Source organism: Vulpes vulpes, chromosome 3 (assembly GCF_048418805.1).
Source record: "Vulpes vulpes isolate BD-2025 chromosome 3, VulVul3, whole genome shotgun sequence".
NCBI lineage: Eukaryota > Metazoa > Chordata > Mammalia > Carnivora > Canidae > Vulpes > Vulpes vulpes.
The window spans coordinates 130,267,987-130,293,465 of NC_132782.1; the positions used below are offsets into that span (position 1 = coordinate 130,267,987).

Here is a 25,479-nt window from a genome sequence, read left to right on the forward strand (position 1 = left end):
GTGCAACAGATGTGGCCTTGCTGGGCCAGGCTAGAGAGATAGGGCGAGGGCAGAGGGGCCTGAGGTTGAGGTGATGTGGGGCATCAGGGTAAAGGGAAGGGGGTGACATTTATGCAGTGCCTGCCTCTGTGTTGAGCACCCACACCTCCAATTGCACTGAAACCATGCAGTAGTTCTGAGGAAGGCATCCGCATTTTGTGGAAGAAGAAACTGAGGCAGGGTGAAGGATTTGCCAAGGTCACACAGCTGCTAAATGACAGATTCAGGACCCAAGCCTGCACAGACCTCCTGTGGAAACCTTTAGGCTCTGGGGAAGGCAAAATGATGGTGATGTGCAAGGAGAGTTTGGTTTTTTTAAAGATTTATTTACCCATTTATTCATGATAGACATAGAGAGAGAGGAGGGAGAAACAGGCTCCATGCCGGGAGCCCGACATGGGGCTGAATCCCAGGATTTCAGGATTCCAGGATTCCAGGATTCCAGGATTCCAGGATTCCAGGATTGCGCCCTGGGCCAAAGGCAGGCGCTAAACCGCTGAGCCACCCAGGGATCCCCCTGCAGGGAGAGTTTGAAAGGAGTTGGCACTACATTTATTCATCACTACTGAAGCCCAATGCCCTGTCAGAGTTGTGGGGTCACAAACATGAATGAGATAGGTGCCCTGTGTTCACGGTGCTGCACAATGGCGAGGGAGACAAGCCAAAGGCAAAATAAAGACAACTAAAGATAAAACATCCAAACTCATTCATTTAAGAAATACTGTTTTTATCAAGTACCTTCAGTGTGCCAGGCACTGCCCTAGGCTCTGGGGATACTGTGGTGTGCTGTCATGAACTATTTATAAAAATGGCTATATTTCCTCCTTCCCATTCTTCATGGCTCTTTGTGGTGTGACTTTGCAGCTCCTCCCCCTAAGAGTTTGTGTCTGTTTCTCCACCTTTTGAATGTTGGCTGGCCTTGTGACTTGGCCAATAGGAAGGGGTAGAAGTCCTGTCTACCTTTACCAAATCAAAGACTTGCACCCCTCATTCCTACTCTTGAATTCCTACCCCTGCCATGCAAAGATGCCCTGCCTAGCCTGCTGAATAATGAGAGACACAGGGCCCATTCACTTTCATGGTTCCAGCCAATGGCCAGCCACCCGCCAGGCAGATGAATGAGGCCATCTTAGGCCCATCAGCCCCGGCTAACCCAATACCTGATGCCAGACACCTGAGAACTAATACATTGGCTGCTTTTTTAAGCCACCGAGTGCTTCATCAGTTTGTTTCATGGCAAAAGCTAACTGATGTATGAGCAAAAGTTCTCAAGATGCTTATGGTGAAAGGGGAGAGACAAACTTTAATCAAAAAATCCTACAAAAATATATTAAGGGAAAGGAAGTGATAATGAAGTCAGCCTCCCCAGTAGCCCCCAGGCCCCCCACACACTGATATTCACACCACGTGTGGTCTTCTCTCACACTGCGCCAGGTTTGCCTGCTTGACCGGTAAGGTACGCCAGAAGGGATGATGGATCCTTTCTGAGATCAGGTTACAAAAGACTGCAGTTTATGTTTGGGGCTCCTTCCCTCTCTTTCTGATAATTAATTCTGGGAGAAGCCAGCTTGCAGGCCCTAAGGATAATGAGGCAGCCCATGTGAAGGCCATGTGACAAGGAACTCAGGTTTCCACCAATAGTCCAGGAGATACTGAGGCCTACAGACCACCAAGTAAGTGAGCTGGGAAGAGGATCCTCTGGCTCCAGGAGACAGAAACCCAGGCTAACAGCTCGAATGTAACCTCTTGAGAGACCCTGACCCGGGACCATCCTGCTAAGCTGCTCCCAGATTCCTGACCCAAAGAAACTATGAGATAGCAAGTTTGTGTTATTTTAAGCTGGAAGTTTTGGGAATAATTTGTTACAAAGCAACAGTTAAGTAACAAAAGGAGTTAATAGATAAAGGAGGGGAAAGAGGTGGAATGTTCCAGATAGAGGGACCAGCATGACCTAAGTTCCTACGGTAGGAGGAAATATAACACGTTTGAGAAACTGAAGGAAGACCAGTGTTGCAAGGGTTCAGAAAGCGAGCGTGGCATTGTGGGTCTTACTAAGAAATCAAATGATTAGAGGACCAGCCCTGGAGACTCCAAGGAAGCCCAGGTTCTTAGATTAGTGGGAAGAAGGTAGCAACCCAGTCCTGAGGAATATTGTCCTGCTGTGGCCTTCGCCACAAATTGTAGCTATTAGAATTGGAAAATCCAGGAGCTTGTCCTCAGTGGGGGCGGCTCCTCATCTCGCGGTGACACCTGCCTGGGGCCCCTGGAGGCCAGCGATGGCTGGAGATGATGCGGGCAGCAGAGTGGGGAGAGAGCGGGAAAAGGGTGTGAAAGAGAACAGTGGCAGGGAGGGCGAGGAGCCCGCGAAGGAAGAGGGGAGGTGCTAAAGAGAGAGAAGTGCAGTGTCACTGGTGGGAGGAGGAAGAGGTAGTGGGAGGTGGGGGGCCACAGAGGACCTAGGAAGTCTACAGGATGGCACTTAGCCAGGGGGAGACCTAACCAGCAAGTAGGAGGCTCTTAAGAGACACTGCTGTCTGGAAAACCTGAAAAACTCGGGAATCGGTGAGTAGTGTCCAAGGACAGAAACAGACACTTGGATGAAACAGAGAGGTGGAAGTAGGACAGGAATGGGACTCGGGGACAGCTAGTGCTGCTGTGGAAAGCAGCCTCCGCTCAGGGATTTGAACTCCCCATGTGACCTGCAGAAGGGACCCTAACAGCCATCCTTTAGGCAAGAGTGCGGAGATTCAAAGTCTGAGTGCTGGAGATGTGATTGCACACACGCAGGCACACACACACACACACACACACACACACACACACACACCAGCAGAGCTCAGTGGGCCCTTCAGTCTCTGCAGGAGTTCTCTGATTAGCCCTGCTAGGGTACTTCTCTCAGAATTAGTGACTTTGGGTTTTGGTTCTCCGTACTCAAAAGTACCTCTGGAGAGGCCAAGACGTGACAGATACCTGCACCAGCAGGGGGAAGGCTTCTCCTGCCCCAGCTATGCAGGCGCAGCATAGCTACACTTGCCTGGTTTCCCAGACTGACCCCTCCAGCAGGGGCAAAGACAGAAACGAGGGCTCAGGTGCAGGAGGGAGGCCACCTCTCTAGTCTCATCATCCACCCTTTTACCCCCTGTCCCACCAGGAATGGATTTATACTCTTTCAAAGTACTGGGGCACCTAGATTTTTATTTCATTCCCTTGTGTATTTGGTCAAGCAAGCCTAAACTTTTTTGAGTAGCGAAAAGGGATCTAAAAGTATGTGTTCTCCAAAACACCTTTGCAAAGGGAAAGCAGACAACAGAGCACTGAGTAGATCTATTCATTTTGTGCATTGATTATAGAAAGCTAACATTTTTCTTATTTTAAAAAATATAGGGGATCCCTGGGTGGCGCAGCGGTTTGGCGCCTGCCTTTGGCCCAGGGCGCGATCCTGGAGACCCGGGATCGAATCCCACGTCGGGCTCCCGGTGCATGGAGCCTGCTTCTCCCTCCGCCTGTGTCTCTGCCTCTCTCTCTCTATCTCTCTCTGTGACTATCATAAATAAATTTAAAAAAATTAAAAAAATATATATATATTTGACATAGAGATGTGAGAGAATTATGTGACGTTCCATCAGCGTAGCAGATTCCATAGAGATTATGTGATAGGAGCAAAACTCTGGTCCTTACAGAGGAGGGTTGCCTTGATCAGATAAAGAATTTTTTTCCTCCAGTCGAAACTCCACAAATGAGAAATAGAATTGAAAAACACAACAGCTTTTGTATCTAAACTGACTTCTTGGGACTCCTGGGTGGCTCAGTAATTGAGTGTCTGCCTTCAACTCATGGAGTGATCCCAGGGTCCTGGGCTCGAGTCCTGCATCGGGCTCCCCACAGAGAATCTCCTTCTCCCTCTGCCTATGTCTCTGCTTCTCTCTCTGTGTGTGTCTTGTGAATAAATAAATAAAATCTTTTAAAAAAATAAACTGACTTCTTTTTTCTCTTTCTGTATCTAGTGTGGGATATATTCTCCTCCCTCTCTTGCCATTTCCGTTTTTTTTTTTTTTTTTTTTTTAAGATTGATTTCAGAGAGCGAGACGGTGAGTAGAGGAAGGGGCAAAGGGAGAGGGAGAGAGAATCTCAAGCAGACTCCCTACTGGGCATGGAACTGGACATGGGGCTCGACGCAGGACTCGATTCCAGGATCCCAGGATCATGACCTGAGCCGAAATCAAGAATCAGCTGCTCAACCGACTGAGCCACCCAGGCACTCCGCTTCTTGCAGTTCTAAGGGAGAATTGAGAGGAGGGCTGCCTTTGAGCACTCAGCGCTGTCGATGCTAATCTGATGCCAGTAGTTGAAGACATCCTTGTCAGGGTGGCCTAGGCTAAGAGAGGGCTCTGTGTTCCAGGGACCCTTGCAAACACCTGCACACAGCACAGCCCCGCTCCACTGAAGCGCACAGGACCTATCTGAAAACAAAGTGTGTGTCAGAATGTCAGTGCTTGCTCAGAACCACTTCTCGGACAGATTCATTGGCTTCTCTTTCCCTTGAGTGTGCTTTGAACGGACTGCAGACCGGGAGGATGGGAAAGAAGGGGAAAGAAATGAGGCTGTAAATCAGTGTAGCCTCTCTGACTCTTGGGCTCAGAGAGCAAGTGAAGGGACGAGAGAGACACCCCCTCCCCAGGAAGGCCTGCTGTTATCACATGCGCCGAGCAGTTGCCCATGGACACCCCCATGTTCCTTTCTTCTCTGTGGCTTTGAACCAAATGCACTCGGAAGGGAAAAAACTCTGACTTCAGCTGGGTCCCCAGCCCTCCCTTCTTGAAACACAATTAGGACTTTTTTCAGGTTATTGTGGCATGACTAGTGATTCTTTGCATTGCCTTCTTCAAATGTGCAATCAATTCTCCTCCTGATACAAAATCTGTGATCCCTGTTGTTATAAGCCTGAAGCTTAGAAGTCGGTCCTCAAAACATGAACAGAGAGCACCTGGGTATTCTAATCACTCTTGGTTCTTGCTGATAAAATGGCCTGCGGACCTCGGTCCGCCCATGCACTGAGCCCTGCGCTGGGAGGGGCCACAGCAACCCCAGGGCCCCGTTGGTTCTTTGGGAACAAAGGATTATTGGGATGATCCTTCCCATGCAGAGTGATTTGTCTGTAGGTGAGGAATATGAGACGTTACTGGTGGTAACATTTGGAAAGCCAGAAGGGAGAACTGAAACCAGTATCTGTAAGTCCAACGTTTCATTCAGCCAGCTGATTTCAGAATTTGCAACTAGTATGTTGTACTCCTTTCAGAGCTCTTTGCATCTTTTACGGGTAGCAGGATGCCAAGGAGAGAATTTATGGTCTAAAAATATGGAGATGAATAAGATCCTAACAACTTGCAAAGGAGCTGCGGTCGGATTTGGGAAGAGGGCATACGAAACTATTAGCGTTAACAAAACACCAGGCCAAACCAGATGAGGCACCTTGCTAGTGAGGTTAAAGTAGTTTGGGGGCTCATCCTAGTGCTTGCTCTCTGACACACTGAGGGTTCGATTTCAGGTCCGCCTCGTCCGTCAGATATGTCTGGAGGTTTATTGTTTTGTAAGATCCTGGAGCAGAGTGAGAAGTGGTTTGGTGACAGAGTAGAAAGTCTGCTCATTACCGAAGGTCATGGTTCAGGAGGTGGTTCTTGATTCAGTCTTTTCTCCATTTGAGTCCTACACAACTGAGCAGTAAAAGGAGATGCTTATCTCCTTCCTTTATTTTAGCAGCCTGAAGTTCCATTTCCTTCTTGAAACCTCTGACTCAATGGTGGGAGGAACGCTCGCCCTGCCCCATCCTGTCTATGCATGCAACTGGCGTGACGCCCCCTCGCTCATCACCTTGCAAAGCACTCTCAGTTCACTGCTCTTACACATGGTCATTTGCTTTTTGTTTTTTTACATATGTAGGTCACCTGTGGCCTCGGTAAGATTTAAATCTGGCTGTGTTGGTATGATTAGCTTTTGACTGTTTCCAGAAGCAAAACAGCATGTCATAGCCACATATGCGTATAATATTATTTTTTCTTTTCGATGATAACATTTGACTAACCATTGAAGTATGTGGTAGTGGTCATCTCTCAGCGTCAGATCTGAACGATTTAGGCTCAAGACTGTTAGAAATAATATCATCATCATCATCATCATCATCATCGTTGTTATTTCAAAGAATGATCGTTTAATCTGGATTATGCATATCTACATTTGAATAATTGTTACAGTACTTCATTATTGAGTAATTTGTATTGTTTTCTTATGGTTTTTTATTACCAAAGTAACACACAGAACACAGAAATTTTGGAGGACTGGAAAAATTCTTTCAGTGTATATTGAATCCATTTTTCAATGTACATAGATTTATTTTTTATTTTGTTATACTGTAGTTTGCTTTGGAGCTTATTGTTTCACCGAGGAATAGATCACGAATGTATTTCCATATCGCTACTCTTCTATAATTGAGATTTTAGTGGCTGTGCAGTATTCCATTATATGAATTTTATATAACCAGGTGCCCACTATTGGACATTTATCAGACACTGTTAGAAGCACTTACTATGAACCAGCATAGCTCTAAACTCATTTGACCCTCATGATGACCCTATGAATTGTCACTATCATCCCCATTTTAGATGAGGAACCTGAGGCGCAGAGAGGTTAAATTAATTTGTCCAAGGTCGCACCACTTTGTAAGTGGTGGCACCAGATTGAAACACAATTTAGCCCCACATCTGTGCCTCTAATCACCATATTTTGCTTGCCTCTCTCTCTGTCTACTGAAAAGCAAAGACCTTTCTCCACCTAGAAGGAAGGTTTGATTTACAGAAGACTGCTTTATAAAAAAGGGAACCACTATACTGTGAGTCACTATTATTGAGAATTAAGTTGTCAGCTGTTCAGACAACAGACAAAGAAGCATCTGAGTGGAATGGGCAGCGTTAGCTCTGTAGCCCGGAAGGCAAGCCCGGGAGAGGCCACAGACCCAGGTGCAACCAGCCTGAGACCCACGTAGCTCAACCTGCGGCAGAACCAGCCTTGTCTGAGCTCCGGTAACTTCCTCACACCGAACCCAGAAGGCCTTTGCTGTGCATTCACCCACAGGAGCAGCGACATCTGCTCGAGGTAGGAAGTGGCCAGCTGGCTGCTCTCAGCCCTGGAGCTCAGGGCAGTGCTGAGCCAGCGGAAGTGACCGGGGCTGTGGAATGGTGTTGATCCAGGCCACCAAGTGGCTTCTGGGGCAGTGCCTGGAGCTTTAGGAGAGTCCTTTGACTAACCCCCAGAGGCTCCAGGGGGTCATTTCCTAGGTAATTCTGGGTCCTTATTCATCATATCCTTGAGTCTGTGCTTTGGATGTGGCCACTTCCTTTCTTGTCCTTTCTGTTCTGGTAATGATAACATGATGTCATAGCTAGTGATGCTGATCGTTCTGTGTTACTTATTTAGTTCTCCTGGTAGCACTTTGGGGTAGCCCAACAGCCAACAATAATTATCCTCATTTTTAAGGATGGAGCCAGGAAGCCACACAGAAGTTAGATCACCTGACATAAGGGAGAGGGTGTCAGGGCAGGGAGCCCTGACTTGAAACTGCCCCCCAGAAAAGGCCACCACTCTCTGGGCCTCAGAAGGTGGCTGTGGCTAGAAAGGGACACACTAGGTGTGCCTCCTTGCTTCCCTTAGTCCCGTCACCTCCAAGAAGAAAAGATCTGAGGAAACAATGGGCATTTGGTAAGGGCAAATGTAAAGGCTTGAGGCGGTTACTAGTTGCATTTTAAGGGAGCCTGGGTGGCTCCATGGGTTGAGCATCCAACTCTTGGCTTCGTCTCAGGTTGTGATCTCAGGGTCATGAGACTGAGCCCCGAGTTAGCCTATGTGCTCAGCGAGGAGTCTGCTTGTCCCTCTCCCTTACTGTCTGCCCCTCCCCATCTACCCCTCTCTCCCAAATAAATAAAATCTTTAAAAAAAAAAAAAGGTTGCATTTTATATAGGCGCCTCAGGCAATTGTTTATAGGAGCTTGGAGGTTTATATGAAATAACATCCATGCATCTTTCCCTGGGAGGTCTGTCAGTTTGCCTTTATTTCCTCTTTTACAGGAGAACCTGGAACACACAGACACCACATCCAAAGTCAGTGTCACAGGGTAAATAGGCCTGGGGAGCCATGATTATCACTGCAGTCCTAGTACCTGCCCCTCTAAATACTGAAAAGATCATTAAAAGATCAGGTGCTTAAATTCTATATAGTCTGTGAGCTTCTCCTCCACACATACATCCCACACCCTGAGTCAAGACCACTGGAGACCACTGGAGTCAAGATTCTGCCCCCTTCTCCTACCTGTGGAAACAACCCAGGCTGGAGCCAGAACCAACTTCCCAGCTCAGGAAGATCATTGGCTTAATCTGATGACAATTTATTTATTTTTTTTTAAATTAATTTTTATTGGTGTTCAATTTACCAACATACAGAAAAACACCCAGTGCTCATCTCGTTAAGTGTCTGCCTCAGTGCCCGTCACCCATTCCCCTCCAACACCTGCCCTCCTCCCCTTCCACCACCCCTAGTTCGTTTCCCAGAGTTAGGAGTCTTTATGTTCTGTCTCCCTTCCTGATATTTCCCAACATTTCTTTTCCCTTCCTTTATATTCCCTTTCACTATTATTTATATTCCCCAAATGAATGAGAACATACACTGTTTGTCCTTCTCCGATTGATGACAATTTAAAAGCTATATAGAAAAGGTGTTTTATCATGGAGTTAGGTAAGATTGGTAAAAACTGGCTTTCCTGTCCTCAGTGATTTGGGGGCGGGGGGTGTCTATTGAGTTTTGGAGGTTTTTTGTTTTTGTTTTTTTTGTTTGTTTTTAGTTTTGGAGGTTTTTTAAGAAAAGAAAAGCTGTATTGTTTTGGCTGCCAAAGTCTTTGAAGATAAACCACGAAAAATAAAAGTGCAACATCTGATTGCACTCTAGGGCTTTAGAATTTTTTTTTAATTTTACTTATTTATTCATGAGAGACACACAGAAAGAGAGAGGCAGAGACACAGGCAGAGGGAGAAGCAGGCTCCATGCAGGGAGCCTGACGTGGGACTCGATCCCAGGACTCCAGGATCACGCCCTGGGCTGAAGGCGGCGCTAAACCCCTGAGCCACCCGGGTGTCCCCTGATGGGCATTAAAAGATAAGAGTTGCTGCTCTGCTGGTCAGGGTCGCATCAGTGATGCTTTCTACCATCTTTTCTCCCCACTGGGAGCAGATGGGTCATTTACAAGTGCAACAGATCAGGGGACTCTCCTGCCTAAAAACTCAAAGTGACTTCCTGTCACATCCAGATGGGGCCCTGAGACACCCAGGCCACAGCCCCTGTCCCTTTGCAGAGGCAGTGCCTGGTGGCAAAGGGCATGAGGGCCACGGTGAGCAGGTGAAATCCGGGCCCTGCCTCGCTGTGACTTTGGTGAAGGGGATTGCCTGTCTGCCTCCGTGTTCTCATCCATTACCACAGTCAGTGGGAGCCCCTGGCACATCTCCCGAGCCTGGTTGCTTCCAGAGCTACAGCTCGGGGCTCGACTGGGATCCGGTCTGGAGCCTCTGAAGTGCGGGCGTGGGTAGCCGCCACCCTGACTATAGTGAAAACACGAGCACGGGTGATTGCCGTGTTCCTGAAATAAAAAACGAGGTGGGAGCAAGACATCTCCTTCCTGTGGGAGTAGCTGAAGCAGAAGTGTGCCCAAAGCCGATGCCCCGAGCTCCGGGGAGGGCTGGGCCCCGGGGGCCCTGGGCACTGGCCTGTGTGCGCGGTCTGGAGGGCCGGGCTGCCCCCACCTCCAGTCTTTTTTTTTTTTTTTTTTTTTTAATTTATTCATGATAGACCTAGAGAGAGAGAGAGAGGCAGAGACACAGGCAGAGGGAGAAGCAGGCTCCATGCAGGGAGCCCGACGTGGGACTCGATCCCATGACCCCCGGATCACACCCTGGGCTGGAGGCGGTGCTGAACCGCTGAGCCACCCAGGGATCCCCCCTACCTCCAGTCTTGATGAAGTGCTCTGGGGCTGCCCCGGCGCCTGCAGCCAAGGGACCGGGCACCTTGCTGTCCTCACTATACAGAGCCTGGACCGGAACCCAGGGCTCCCTGGACTTCCTGCAGGACCTGGTTGCCACAGTAGCCACTTCCATTGCTCAAAGCCAGGTGCCAGGTGTGGGAAGTAGGGCAGATGCCAAGCAAAGCTGGCCACAGACCTCCCCTGCCCCTGGCTCTAGCTGATAAGTTGGGGTAAAAGAGGAGACAGCCAGGCTGCAGTTGCTTTTGAGACTTTTCTGGCCCATATGCTTGGATTTCTTGTCAACCTTCTCCCTCCCTACGTGAATACCCACACCCCCCAACCGCCCCCACCCCCCTCCACCTGAACACACATTTTCTCCCCATAACACCCAACAGGATTCGTGGGCTGTTTGAAGGAAATATAGTGGGGACGTGGCTTCAGGGGGGGACTGTCACAGAGATGTGGATATGCACAGGGGGTGGGAGTGGCGGTGGGATGTCTACAAGGGCTCGTGTGTTGGCCCCAAGACCTTCCAATACAAGAATGTCTCTCCTAAAGTTTCATTTGGGATGGGTCAATACCTTTACAGGAGAGTTAGGTTTCTTCTGTGGAAAAGCAGTGTGTCCAAGCTACCCCATCCTGAACCACCAGTCTGTGTGGCCTGAGCTCTTTGCTACATTCACCCAGCCCCTTCTCAGGGCCAGATCCCACCCTGCCCCTGGGGCAGTCTTGGGTACCCTCAGAGGAGAAGGTGGCTATTGGGCACCAGGGACCCAGGTGACCCTGGTGACCCTGGCTCAGGGTCCCAGGCAGTGGCTCTTCTTCCTCAGATACTCATTGCTTAAATGGTGGGTGAGTCACTAGGAGAATGTTGGGCCCCAGGGCAATGCTCTGTATCCTTTGGGATTACACCAAAGGTAGAGGTAAATTCATCTTGGGAAAGAGACCCTGGGGGTGAGGCTAGAAAGTGTGCATGAGAGTTGAGAAGGAAGCACCAGGTCAAACAAGCCCCTGAGGTCCTGCCCAACCTGCTCTCTACCCGGAGACCAAGTCATTTTTGTCTCAGTGGCTTTATGTTATTCTGCTTTTGATGAATGTTCGTTAATGTTGTTAATGAAAATTATATGCCTTTGTGAAGAAATGTCCCATGCTAGGAATTCTGTAGGGCTTTTCTCATTGCCCAGCTGACCTGACACCTGTGGGGGAGATGGTTGTTTGCCAGGACGGGCCCTGAACTCGTGGCCATGTGGCTGCCCAGCTTTCAGGGCTCTCCCTCTTCCCCCAAAGGCACATTTTGGGTCAGATGTGGGGCCTCAGATCCTCTAAAGAAGGCTCAAAAAGGGGACCAGTGACAGTGGAGTACACGCCCCATGAGCTCATTTCAAGCCAAGTGAAGGATCTCACAATGACAGTCGTGTGTCTGGTGGTGACTCAGGGCATGCATGTGCCAGGCCCTGTGCTCAGTGCTTTGCTAAAGTTATTGTTTCTAATTCTCAAGGGCTAAAGAGGTGGGAACTCCTATTATCCCCATTTGACAGTGGAACCTGAGGACCAGAGAGTTTGGAGCAGTTTGCGGGAAGTCACCCAGCCTCAAGCCCAGGTTTGACTCTGAAGTTCTGAGCTTTTAACCCCCACTGCATCTGCCTCCTGCTTGACAAATGTCCACTGCAGGTCCCCCCTCCCTGCTCCACGCTGGGGGCTGAGGGACCCCAGATGTCTGGGCAGCCCCTGCCTCCAACCCTGCTTCCCTTCCCTTTATATTAAAGCCTTAAGAGTCAAAATCCCCTCCACTGATGTAGTGTTTCTTCCTGTAGTGAATCTGCTGAAAGAGAGATGGCTCCTGGCTGTGTCCATGTGTTCTCTACAGGAGAATTCTGTAGGGGACAGATTATCAAAATATTTGCTGGCCTTGCTGGGTGTGCTTAGAGTTGTTGCCAAGCACTGCTGGGTGTGTGACATGGGAGGTGCTACTGTTCCTCTTGCTTCTGTTTGTATCTGTCTGCTGAGGGGAAATGGGAAGAACCTAATGGAAGTCCTGTTTAGCTTTCTATGAGCCCAGCAGGGGTGCTCAAGTACAGTACAGATGTCAGACAAATAAATAGGTATTTAAGAATTCTCTAGTTGGGAGCATCAGATGGGATCTGAAATCTGATCTGAGTGAAGTGCAATTAGCGCACTCCTGGAGTCTCGAGTGTGCCAAACCCCCAGGGTGTGACATGAGCCCTGGGTCCCAGCCAGGAGACCCAACCTGGCTCTGCCCTTGGAGGTGACAGGAGGGGCAGTGAGGAGATGACCTTTGAGAGGCAGGGCTGCATCTAGGAGCCAGGCTGTGTCAGTTTGATTGCAAGTCTCCTTCCTAATTGCTGCGAGACTCTGGGCAACTTCTGTCACCTGTCTGGGTCTCAGTTTCCCCATTCATACTGCGTGCGTGTGTGCGTGTGTGTGTGTGTGTGTGTGTGTTAAATGGGTCTCTGTGTAATATCCCTGGAAAGGTCCTTGGCTCTTATATAAAAAGCACTCAGTAAACATCGCTATTATTGTTAGCAGCCCCTTCCTGCTCACATTTTATCAACTAAACTGTGGGTCTTGGCAGTTATTCCCTAAGAGCTGATGCTTTGGTTGAGTGGTGGGTTGAGGAGCTGGCTGGATGGAAAGAAGGCTCTCCCTTGCTGGCTCATATTCCATCAGCTCATGAGTTCCTCTACCCATCTCTCCTGCCCCTCTCAAGGTGCAGCTCTTTCTTTCTTTCTTTCTTTCTTTCTTTCTTTCTTTCTTTCTTTCTTTCTTTCTTTCTTTCTTCTTTCTTTCTTTCTAGATTGTATTTATTTATTCATGAGAGACACACACACACAGAGAGAGAGAGAGAGAGAGAGAGGCAGAGACACAGGTAGAGGGAGAAGCAGGCTCCATGCAGGGAGACTCCATCCCAGGTGTCCAGGATTAGGCCCTGGGCTGAGGGCAGTGCTAAACCGCTGACACACCAGGGCTGCCCAAGGTGCGGCTTTAACACAGTCATTTCACCTGAATAAAAATCCTTGGGTGGGGTGGGGGGGCTGGGGAAGCAAGGAACATAATTGTCCCCTTAGGATGCCCTGGAAGGATGAGCATGAACGGAGAAGGTTGTAGGGAGATTGGCTTCAGTTGCTGAAGCCAAACTCTGCAAGCTTTTTCTGTTCCTTTTCACTATTTTGAGTTTTGCTCTCCCCAAGGGAGATACTTTGCAGGTGACATCGTTTGGGTTAAAATCCCCCATGTGTCTGACCCAGAAAGACCAGGAAATTCAAATCAGAGCCCTAGAGCTTACCAGCTGGCCAGGGGTGTTTCTTCATCTGTAAAATGGAGAGAATGATACTTGCCTCACGGGGTTGTTGGAGAGTTCAATACAATCGGGTACTTAGGGGATCCCTGGGTGGCGCAGCGGTTTGGCGCCTGCCTTTGGCCCAGGGCGCGATCCTGGAGACCCGGGATCGAATCCCACGTCGGGCTCCCGATGCATGGAGCCTGCTTCTCTCTCTGTCTCTCTGTCTCTCTCTGTGACTATCATAAATAAATAAAAATTAAAAAAAAAAAAAAACAATCGGGTACTTACAGCACAGAACAGGGGCTCAGAAAAGCTAGTTCCACCTCCCCCAGGCTCCCCTCTCCATCTGTGCCTGAGGGTCCTCCACCTGCACGGCCATCTTCTGTCCCAAGAGGAAAAGGCAGGAGGCAATCCTCAGGTTCCTTTATGTTGTGTGCTGTTAGCTTTCTGAACAAGGCTATAATCTTTCTAGAAGTGCCCCTGGCAGGTTAGAACCTGTGAGCTGTCACCAGGAGTGGATGCTATTAAGGTGAAGCTATAAATAGGACAGGAATAAAGGGGGAGAAACTCAACAGCCTCTTCTAACTTGGCATTCAGCCACAGGCTGGTGGCCTAGCTCTCCCGCTGAGGTCTCACAGGCGGGCTTGGGGACACTGCTTCTCTTTACGGGGTGTCCTTTACCCCATTCAGGAATGAGTCATTAGGGTTTGGGTAACCGGAGCCACATATACTGGCCTCCCCTCCTCCGGCCATGGAGGCCTTGGAAGGCCGGGGGTGGCCTAGGAGAGAGTGGGATGGGGGTAAAGGAGGTAACGGGGTGGTGTAGGGCATAATCATGGGCCTGGGCAGCATATCAATAGGCTGAGACTCTGAGCTCCCACCCAGTAGTGTCCCTGGGGCTCTCAAAGCCCTTGTCATCTTTTGCCAGATCCTGGGTTTCTCTTGCATTCATCTAAGCTTTTCTCACTGCTGCTGCCAATGTCTTCTCCCTCAAGGTCACAGCATTCCCAAATGGTGCCTTTTTGTAATTTAGAACAGGCCCTCTTCTTCCCAGCAAATGCACTTCTGCACCAGGACAAGCAGCTTGGGAAATAAATGGGTGCACAGGCTGGATTTCAGCCTCCATTTCCTCCTTCAGTGGGGTGACCTTTGCAGTGAACAACCTGCACAACTGCACCTGGCAGCCCCATTTTCCATTCTCTGCTTTAATGATCTGGATTGGCCATGCTGCTTCTGCTGCCTCCCCTGAATGTAATGCTCCTACCTCCACTTCCCTTCCCATAGCATAGCCAGCTTTTGATGGGTTACAAAAAGATAGCTTGACACTATTGGCATTTCCAGCCCTTCTTTGGAGGAGTTTGTGACCCATTAGTACTAGGGCTGGGTCAGAGGGCTCTACAAAATCCAGTTCAACAATATTCTTTTTTTTTCTTTTTAATTTGAATGAGAGAGAGAGTGCACGGTATGGGGAGGGAGCAGAGGGACATTGGCTCTTAAGCAGGCTCCACACCCTGTGTGGAGCCCAACTGAGCAGGGACTCCATCTCACGACCGACCCTGAAATCATGACCAGAGCCAAAATTAAAAGTCAGAAATTTAACCGACTGAGCCACCCAGGTGCCCCCACAATACTCTTCCTGATATTATTCAGCAGTCTAGGCCCAGGTGGAGATTTACGCCATCTCCTATAGTAGTGTGAACACCTTGTCCATCCAAGGATCTCCTACAGAGGCTGAGGGCAGTGTTTCCCTCACCACTGGTAGTGTACCCTGGAGTTCTGGGGGCTCTAACATCAGTCTCAGCTCCTGACCATCCCTACCAGAGGTCTGGCAGGTTGGCTTGGAAATAGCTCTCCTGATAACCTGCTCTGACATCTCCAGCTTCTTGAGGGGGCAGGTATGTGGGTCAGCATCCTCTCTCCCACCTGGACTCCACAAGCACAGTATTCCCTCACCAGTGACTGGCCCTTAGGGCTCAGGGTGGTCTGAAAACAGGGCATTTTATGACTCCGTCTCTCCCTCTCTGTGCCAGTATATCCGGACCACCTGTTAGACACGAATGGTTCAAAGCCAAGTTTCTGGTAGCTTTGCCAATAGCCAGGAGAGGCCACTCCCTTTGAGGAAGAGATAGAGGTGGGCTGATCCCTGGGTGGTCCTCGTGCTGCACTCTGAAAGGCCGAAGAAGGGGAGAGTTGGCTTCAGACATATTCATAGGTATGAGGAAGAGCCAGCTCTTGGTCACTGCGGGAACAACTAGGGGTGGAGAGAGGCTGTAAACCTGAAAGGAATCCTCAAACTTTCTCCCTAGTTAATAGCTGAATTTGCCCATGTAATGTGGTAAATGCAGGCTGTTAGAGGAACATGTTTGAGGGCACTAACCCAGCTGTGTAGAGCCAGCAAAGAAGTTGTGAGGAATGTGATGCCCGGGCTGGGGGTGGAGGCAGGGTGGGTGGTGGTGGGATGAAGGAGGGAGAAAGCTGAGCAGTGACGTGAGGTGTGGGCTCAGTGAGCAGTTGAGGGGAGCCATCCTAAGCAGTTTGGACTTTAACTTGTAGGTGGCAAGAAGTTCTTGAGGGGCTTTAAGTGGTGGAGAGATGGGCTCTGGCTCCCAATCTAGAAATAGTGCTCAGGTGGCCAGGTGCAAGACCAATGGCAGAAGGGCAGGATTGAAGGGTGGGAGACCAGCCTGGACACTAAGGAGAGTCCAGGTGACAGAGGAGGAGGAGCTCTACTGGAGAGGAGGGCATGGATTTGAGGGCTATTGAGGAGTTGGTGAGTAGTTGGCTCTGTAGGGGTGGTGATGAAGAGAGACTGGGGCGCAGGATGGCTCCCAGGGTTCCAGCTCAGGCAGCCAGCCTGACATACAGAAGTACAAGAGAAGGAAGACTGGCTTTGGGGTGAGTTAGGTTTGGGATGTGCTAATTTTGAGCTGTAGGTGCCACCATCAACATTTAACAGACCGCTTGGACGTGGAACTGAAGCTCAAGAGGCAGGTTGCAGTTAAACTATGGAGAACCATGTCTGGAGGTCAGTGTGCTTGGAAACTGGAGTACCAGAGGTATGGTCATGGGACAGGAGTAGGGGGCTTTGAGGACTAGCCAGCTCTAGGCTGGGTTCAAAGGAGTGTCTGATAACAAGGGGAGTACAGTCCAGGGTTTCCCAAACATCTGTTACCATAAGGACACACAGAATCTCCTGGGCTCTGTCTGGATCTCTCCAATCCAGACCTCTAGGAGATGAGCCTGGGAATCTGCATGTCCAAGTTGCCCAGGAGATTCTTAGGATCGGTCAAGCTGGAGAACATTGGTGTCAGGGCGGAGAAGGGGTATTTAGAGAGGAATGGGTAGAGGAAAGGTTTGCAAGACACCCTGTGGAGGAAGCAGTAAGAGATGGGCCAGGTAAGAGAGCCATGAAAAGGGATGGAGAAGATCCGAGTCCTGAGCGCTTATTCTCGATGGTGAGTGAGGATTCCCCTCTCTTTCTTATGTGACCGAATTGGACCAGATTCAACTTCTGGCCCTGGTAGGGAAGACTGAAAAGTGTGCCCTGGAACACTAGAAGCTGAATCATTTGTGGATGTGGGTTGGGATCATCTCTCCTCTGAATTGTCTCATCTGTAAATAGGAGGGTGGTTGAACATTGGAGCAACTCCTCTGCCTCTTTACCTCTTCCTTGTCTGGCTCTTGTCCTGGCGTGTCCCAAGAGCAAATGGCCACAACTTGTCATTGGGTTTCAAAATACAGAAAGGCTCTATTAAGTTACCTCATCTCTGTTTCCAAATAAAGCCAGAAAAAAAAAAAAAAAAGCTAAATGCCATTCTAAGAAGGAGTTTATACCATCTCCAAAATAACATGGCTTAGATAACCCTCCCAGGACTGGAACGGTTCCTCTTCTCAGCCCTTGTTGATTCAAGCAGGGCACCTCTGGATCCTGGAGCTGGCACCACATAGATACATAAAGTGGGGTCAGCAGCCACCAGTAAGATAACCACCTCCGCCCGGCTTGGTATACATCCCTCACCTGAAATTCCACCAGGAGGCAGGTGAGGTTGAAGCAGCCAGGTGTGGAGGGAGAGACCTGGGCTTTAGAATCTCTGTTAGATCTATAGTCTAGTCCTCTGATACTTTCTAAACACGTGACCTTGGCAACTTTCCTGATCCTCAATGTTCTCTTCTGCAAAATGGGCATAATATCTACCTCTAGGTGCTACGGTGAGGATTAAACAGGCAAAGCACAGAGTGCTGATAGTAGGTGCTTGAGCAATGAGCCGGGCCTGTTGCTATGGACACTATTGGCTACATTCTGCAGTGAGAGCCCAGAGCAAGAGACCTGAGGTGGGGGGAGAGGGCAGGGAATAAGGGTCCCTAGAGCTACTGTTGACAGTTTGTCCCCAATAGTTAGCCAAATCATTGCAGTCCATGTTCACAGAGGTGTCTTACCTGTCCTTCATTTAGCTTTGCTACCAGAGGCGGTAACAGTATAGTAGTATTTCTGTATAAAGTGCCTCAAGGTCAGGGACTACCTGACCTGCTGTCCCCAGCACCTTGTACTTTGGGGAACACTCTCTAGGTGTTCGTTAACAGTATACTCTGAATTAAGAAATAGAAGCCACAAGCCTAATCATCTGGGATACAGTGTCTAAGAAAGGTCAATGTGACTCACTTCAGAATATGCAAGGATTATTCACTAATTTCCTTCCATGTGGCACATTTGTCACCACCTGATCACGCTGTGAGGAAGAGCTCTTCTTATGCCTTCCAAGTTCATGAGCCCCAGGACAGAGACAGACGAGGTCACATGGGGAGCACACAGGGGTTTGAACTTCCTGGAAACTCTGACAACCAAGAAGTTTGCCTCCCACTCTCATTCAGACAGGTCCTTCAGGCGGGAGGGGGTTAGGGCAGCAGCTCAGCCCCTCTAAATCTACAATAGGAAAAAGAGATTTCCCTCAGGCTGCCTGGGGATGACGAGGATGATGACTGGTACATTCCCTTACAGGAAGGCTGCTGAGCCAGGGCAGGGCCTTATGCACAATCACCTGGGAAGCTAGTAAAATGTGGGTGTTGAGTCAGCTGGTTTGGGGTGGAACAGAAATTTGACACTGAGCAGAGATTCGGCATTTCTGACAAGTCCCCCCCAGGGATGGTGAGGCTACTGTTCCCATGCTCCTGGTCGGGTAGGAAGAGCTCTGAGGATGGAAGGGGTGTTGGGGGCTGGCGCCTGGGACTTCACAGTTTACACCTGTGACCAGTCTATGTGGTTTCCTGCCATAGGGGGAAATTCAAGTGCATGTGGAGGCCCAGACTGTGATCCCCGACCTACTGGAAACTCCCACCACCCCCCACCTTGTGTCTGAAAATCTGTTCAAAAGTCCAGTTCACAAATATCTACCAAATGCCCACCAAGTGCCAGGAACTGAGTTAACCCAGCTGACTTGCTTGCTTTCATGCCATTTTTGAGCAACTCAACCCAAGCTCTTTTGCTCACTCTGAGAAGCAGGAGCTCACACTGGGAAGTGATGTAGGCAGTGGAGTCAGGAAGTCCAGTTGAGAGGCCTCCACATCTTAGCTATGTGAATTTGGCTGGTTACTTGGCCTCTGTTTTCTCATCTATGAACGGGCTTGATCTTCACTTGTCTGGGTTGCCCAAGGGATTAACCAAGATGATGTGTGTAAAGCTTAGTCTAGTGCTGGTGAAAACATAGCTACGGATTTGAATTCAAGCTGTGTTTCCTCCCTTGGAACCTCTGGCTCTGCCCCTCACTGCAGATACCTATACTAATTCTAGGGGCACTTGACGGTGTCCTTACCTTTTGGTAATCTTGGTACTCTCAAGAGGGCCATTCAAAAGAGTTCCAAATAGTCATCACCCAAGAGGAGTGCCCCATACCAACTCGTGGAGGGAGGGGTTCATGTGAGGAAGGAAACAGAGAGGAAAGGACCAAGCTGATGACCTCCCCCAACCCTCCACCTTGCTATCCCAGCTGCCCTTTCACTGGGGTATTGAGGTGTGTGGCAAGCATTTCACGGCAGATGATGTAGTACTGCAGATACGGCATACAGTAAATAATGTATTTTTAAAAAATCAGGGGCAGACACAAGATTGCTCTATCACAACATCACTTTCATGCCCTTGCATTCCAAAGGGCTTTTTAGGGATCTCTGGGTGGCTCAGCGGTTTAGCACCTACCTTTGGCCCAAGGCGTAATCCCAGTGTTCCAGGATCGAGTCTCACATCAGGCTCCCTGCATGTAGTCTGCTTCTCCCTCTGCCTGTGTCTCTGCCTCTCTTTCTCTGTGTCTCTCATGAATAAATAAAATCTTTAAAAAAACAAAAACAAAAACAAAACAAAAAACAAAAAACAAAAAAAAACCCAAAGGGCTTTTTAAATTTAAATTTTAACTGTTCATCATGGCATTTTTCTTTTTTAAGATTTTATTTATTTATTTGAGAGAGAGAGAGAGAGAGACAGAGAGTGGGGGGAGAGGCAGAGGGCGAGGAAGAGAGTCAGACTCTGCTAAGCATGATGCCTGCATGGGACTCGATCCCAGGATGTTGAGATCATGACCTGAGTCGACATCAAAAGTGGACGCCCCCAACGGGGCATTTTTCAAGCATACACAAAAGTAAAGAAAATAGTGTAACAAATCCCAGCTTTAATAGTCCACGTTTTGGGGGATCCCTGGGTGGCACAGTGGTTTAGCGCCTGCCTTTGGCCCAGGGCGCGATCCTGGAGACCTGGGATCGAATCCCACGTCGGGCTCCCGGTGCATGGAGCCTGCTTCTCCCTCTGCCTGTGTCTCTGCCTCTCTCTCTCTGTGACTATCATACATAAATAAATAAATAAAATAAAATAAATTAAAAAAAATAGTCCACGTTTTGGCCAACAAATGGTGTCTTGTGTGAAAGAGAAAGTTGTGCGATCATGCCCCGGGATTGCACACCCCTGGCACTCACCTAGGAGTGAGTTATACAATATTCATGTCTTGTTGGAAAAAAGGCTGAGAGGCCCCCCCCCCCAAGGGAATGGTAATAACCCCCATCTGGCAGGGATGGAGCCCAAAAAACTGGCGGTGTGGTTGGAGCCTCACAAACAGAACCGCCTTCCTTGGCTCCCTCCTGACCCTGCACACTCTGGAGTGGAAAATGAGGAAATATGGGGTGGAGCCAAGAGGTTGCTAAGCTGGGAGCAATGGGCAAGGCTCTACTCTGTAGGCTCCTCCACCGCCTGCCAGCAGCTACCTGCCTGCTGAGGTCACCGGTGTCCTCCAGGATCGTGTGTGTCCTGTTTTGTGGAAAGATGATTGCTGTAAAGATAAGTACCATAAGCAGCTAAGAGAAAGGGATGGTGTAATCTAACCCCGGGCTGTGTGGATCCCAGAGGGAGGGGTCGGTCCCCCTTGTCAGGGAATCCACAGCTCTGATGTGTGGAGGAGACCATTGTTCCCACTGACGGATCATTTCCCCCAGAGGCAAGATCATACTGTCATTGTTGCTACAGTGGTGTCCCTCTGAGAGGCTGTGGTCATCATTTCTCAGCCACGGCACCGGACACTGACTCAGGCAACGGAGGGGCTCGGAAAGAGGAGTGAATGTGGAACGAGCAAATCTACATTTCAGTCCTAGCTCTGTTGTTTAATGGGTTCGGTTCCCTTGTTCTGTGATTTAATTTGCCCTTGGGCAAACCCCTAAACCTCACTACCCTCTTTCAAACAAATGAGGAGGATGATATATTACCCCAGGAGGATTTAAAAACCCATGTGAGTATTATTAATTTTATTTTCTTAACCGCCCCGGCTTCAGGCAAAACCGTGCAAAAGGTGGAGGGTTAATTTAGCACTTCCCAGGTCTGCATCTGAGCCAATTCCCCCTTATTCTCAAGTCCCCCTTCTCTGCTTATCCCGGAAGCACCAGATGCTTCCAGACAGCCAGCCAATCAAGAAAACAGCCAATTAAGTTAATATTCACTAAAGGACTGGTAATTTAATCTCAGTATAGGACATAATCTATATTTAACAAGTGCTCACTAAGTGCTGGGTTTCGTGCGGTTCTCATGAGCTATGAGACTATCATCCCCATTTTACAGATGGGGAAACTGACATAGAAGTAAGACATTTGCTATGAATCATGTAGCTGATCAGCAAAAAATTGAGATTCAATTGCAGACATGTCTGACTCTAAAAGCAGTGCGATTTGTTTGTTTAATTTTTTTTTTCTATGATACTATAATCTTGTGATTCAGAGCACAAGCCTGAGCCAGATGGCCCGGGTTCAAAGCTCAGTGCCTTTTCATATTGCTGTGTGATCTGGAGATCATGTCCTTATCCACACAAAGGGATAAGAATAGTGCCGCCTCATAAGATTATTGCTGAAATTAAATGAGTTAATACACATAAAGCTCTTAGAATGGTACCTGGCGCATAGTAAGCGGTGTGTAAATTATCATTAATTATGGAAGCAGTCAGTGCTCAAGGAAAAAATTCGAACAGTTTAGAATGACGTAAAGGAAAAAGCAAAGTCACCCCCTGCTCACCTGTCAATTTCACCTCTCAGTTTGCTGCGAGAAAATTCTTTCAGTGGCGCCTGAGTGGCACAATCAGTTAAGTGTCCGGCTCTTCAATTCAGCTCAGGTTGTGATCTCAGGGTCCTGAGATCGAGCCTTGCCTCTGGCTCCATGCTCAGTGTAGAGTCTGCTTAAGACTTTCTCTCCCTTTCCCTCTGCCCCTCCCTGCTCAATAAATAAATCTTAAAAAAAAAAATTTCTTTTACACATTTTGTACATGTAGACACATAATCCCACACAAATATATAAGCTTGTTATTCCTACATTTATGGAGCAATTTGTTTTTTCAGTTAGTGATATTTCAGATACCTTTCTGTATCAGTTCCTATAGAATTACATCATTCTTATCAGTTGCACAGTGTGTGCCATAGACTAGGTGCGCTGTAATTTAGTCATCTTTCTGCAGATAAGCACTTGTTAAACTGTGAACAGTGCTGCCATGAATATCTTAGTGTGTACAGGTGAGTATTCTGCAGGACAGGTTCCTAGAGGTAGAGTTGTGGGGGCAAAGGACACATTCGAAGCCAATGTTCTATTACGTCATCCATTAAGGATTAACATTGTTTTACCGAACAGAAGACTGTAGAGAGAAGTTGGTCCCTAACACAAAGAAATGAGCAGCTAATCATGGAGTTTGAAGTGATAACATTGTTAGGAAGTTTTTTTTTTTTAAGATGGTGAGTGAGTCCTAACCAACATCCCACAAACCATTCTATTAGGCTGAAATCCATTTATCTGGGAAGCCAGATAAGAAGCCAGTTATCAAAGATTGAATTAGTCCATCTAAACAAGTCAGGTTTTTCTTTCAGTCTGACTCCTCCCGTTTAGGGGAACTGGCAGGCTTCATGTTCCCTTCATTCCTTCAACTTTCTAGGTTCCTTCTGCTGCACTAGACAATGCTGGCAGGGCTCCACCCCCCCCCACCCCCCCATGCTGGGGCAACTTGCAGCATCTAAACTGAGCCCCTTCCCAGCATAATTCAAGATGGCAGCCAAATGGCCTTTGTACTGGGTTTTACATGCATGTGTTTCCTCTTTCTTCATTTCCATATGAAGCATTTCTTTTCCCAAACTCCTCCTTCTCCTTTATTTCACCAGCATCAATAGTCTTTTCAACTCTCCCTTCTCTGTTCCATAGCACAGGGGGCCTCTGCTGAGCCAGTGCTTCTCTCACTCTGTGTCTGTGCTTTGCTGTCTGATGACATACTCCGCTTCCTGTCTCCCCAGGCTAGTGATGCTTTCCATAATGTAGGGCCTAATGAATTCTAGTGACATTTTTAAAAAGATTTTATTTATTTGTTTGAGAGAGAGCATGAGATAGCATGAGCAGGGGAGAGGGACCAAGAGAGAGGAACAAGTAGACTCCTCACTGAGCAGGGAGCCGGATGCAGGGTTTGATCCCAAGACCCCAGGATCATGACCTGAGCCAAAGGCAGATGCTTGAGCAACTCAGCCACCCAAGTGCCCTTCTAAGTGACATTTTTAATAATAAAAATAATACGTGTTTACTGGAAAAGAACAACTTGAAAAGGAGAGCTTTGTAAATGAGGACATTCAAATCATCTGGAATTCCATAATTATCCAGAGATATTCTGGTATATTCTCTTTTGATTGTTAAATACATTGAGAAGCTTATTCGTGCAAAGCTGGTCATCAAATAAAGAAAGTAACTGGGAACAAATGTCCAAAGTCTGGTGATGAAGCAAGTCCTGAAACAGGTAGTTCAAATGTAGACCATCAGGTTGAGGTATCCCTTGTATAGAAAATGAGCCTCTGTTGTCAATAACTGCATCTCTTTTTCACTCACTCACTCATTCAGTAAGTATTTGAGAGTCTTTCCAGGCATGATCCTCCTCCAGTACTTCTCTAGCCAATATAACTGAGTTGGCAGCCATCACACAGACCTTTTGGAAGCTGGGTTGACTTCCCTGCTCAGTAGACTGGGGATTTCCGTGACACCAAGTCCATGGCTAACTCTTCACGGAGCAGGAACCTCAACCGTATGGTTTCTGAAAATACCGCAATGCTTGTTGCTCTGGTGCATGTCAGAGATGCCACCTCTTTGTGTCAGTGGCTTATTATATAGAACTTCAGGGGATTTTGTCTCTCTGTCTGCAGTTGTTCAAGTTCAGATTTTCTCTTTGGCCTTCAGTTATAGCTTAAACATCTGTTGTTCCTTATTGTTACCACTTAGGGCTGGGCAAAGCTGAAATTTTAGGAGTTCTTTTTCCTTAAAGTACATTTTGTCCAATTCCTGCCCCAGCTGCCTTGTAACTAGTGATGTCCTGGAGTGGAGAGAGTTCAACAAACTACTTTGTGGCAGGAAGGGATCAACTTTAGGTTGAGTGCTCCCCGACAAAGCCTCTTGCACTGTCCAGAAGACATCACTTCCATATCAGTGGTAGTGTTGTCCCTTCATGTGTCTCTTTGGCCCTGGGTTTTACTGTTTAAACATTAATGTGGAAGCTGGGTGTACCCTTGAAGAAATTTGAATCCTAAATTATTTATGGCACAGCCCATGTCCATGGCATTACATTTATTTTGCTTATAAGGGAACTTTACCATTAGTTCAAAGATGAAAGGACAAAGAGGTCTGGAGTTCATTCATTCATGCAATAAATATGTACCGATTACCGGTGATGCTCCATGTCCCAAACTGGGGACAAAACAAAAGTAAAGCTAGACATGGATCTTAGAGTCTAGAAAGCAGCAGACATTAAACAGAAATAACAAAAATAAATGTGTAACTATGAACTGTGACAAATGCCAAGAAGGAGAGGGGGCTACAAGGCACATATTGATGGAAGACCTGTTCTGCATTTAGAACATCTTAACTGGGGTTGGTGATTTAATGTCAGGGTGCCTCAGTCTTCCTATCAGTAAAATAGGTATACTACTACCCTCTTTGACTCACAGTCTTTGAGGGAAGAGTGATCATGTACATGAAACGTTTTGAAAAATGCTCAGTGAACCTGAAAGTGGTCATGTTGCTCTCTAGCCTCTTCTACATCTGTCATCAAGTCAGGCATTACTCAGGCTCCTGGATTGCAGACGTTTGATCATTTTCCTTCACCTACCAGGCAGCTGGGGTCAGATAGACCTGGAGTTAGCCTTGGTTCTGCTACCTACATCCAGTGTGAATTTGGGTAAATTACTTAGCTACTAAAATACACTTTTCTTATTTGTGAAATGGGGCAATAATAGTACCAGCTTGTGGCTTAAGGCTTGTTTTTTTTTTTTTTTTTTTTTTTTTATGGCTTAAGGCTTGTAAAGCACTTAGCATAGTACTTGGCTTGTTACTCCTAACCCAATTGTAGCTACTGTTATTGTCATTGTCATCATTGGTAATTATTAATTCTTGACAATTATTTCGTGGTAGTAGCTTTGGTTTTTTTGGTCCTTCCATTCCCCCTGTCACCAGCCTGGTCAAGGGCCTTGTCATGTGACAATTGCCATAGCCTTCTCATCAATATCCTGCTGTCACTCCTCTGGTTCATTCTGCATGGTTTCCAGAATGAGTTTCCT

At 47.9% G+C, this 25,479-nt stretch overlaps 1 protein-coding gene across 11 annotated transcripts in view; it reads left to right on the top strand.

The window, feature by feature from the left end:
- Nucleotides 1-25,479, top strand: part of BCAR3 (BCAR3 adaptor protein, NSP family member) — a 242,911-nt gene that overhangs the window by 98,823 nt on the left and 118,609 nt on the right. Inside the window, exon 1 of one of the 11 annotated variants that reach the window (XM_072754583.1) lies at nt 6,930-7,185. The exons of the other annotated variants lie outside the window; for them this stretch is intronic. The gene's annotated coding sequence lies outside the window, so the exon portion shown is untranslated. Of the gene's footprint in view, nt 1-6,929; nt 7,186-25,479 lie in introns of those variants that run through there. 11 annotated transcript variants of the gene reach the window in all.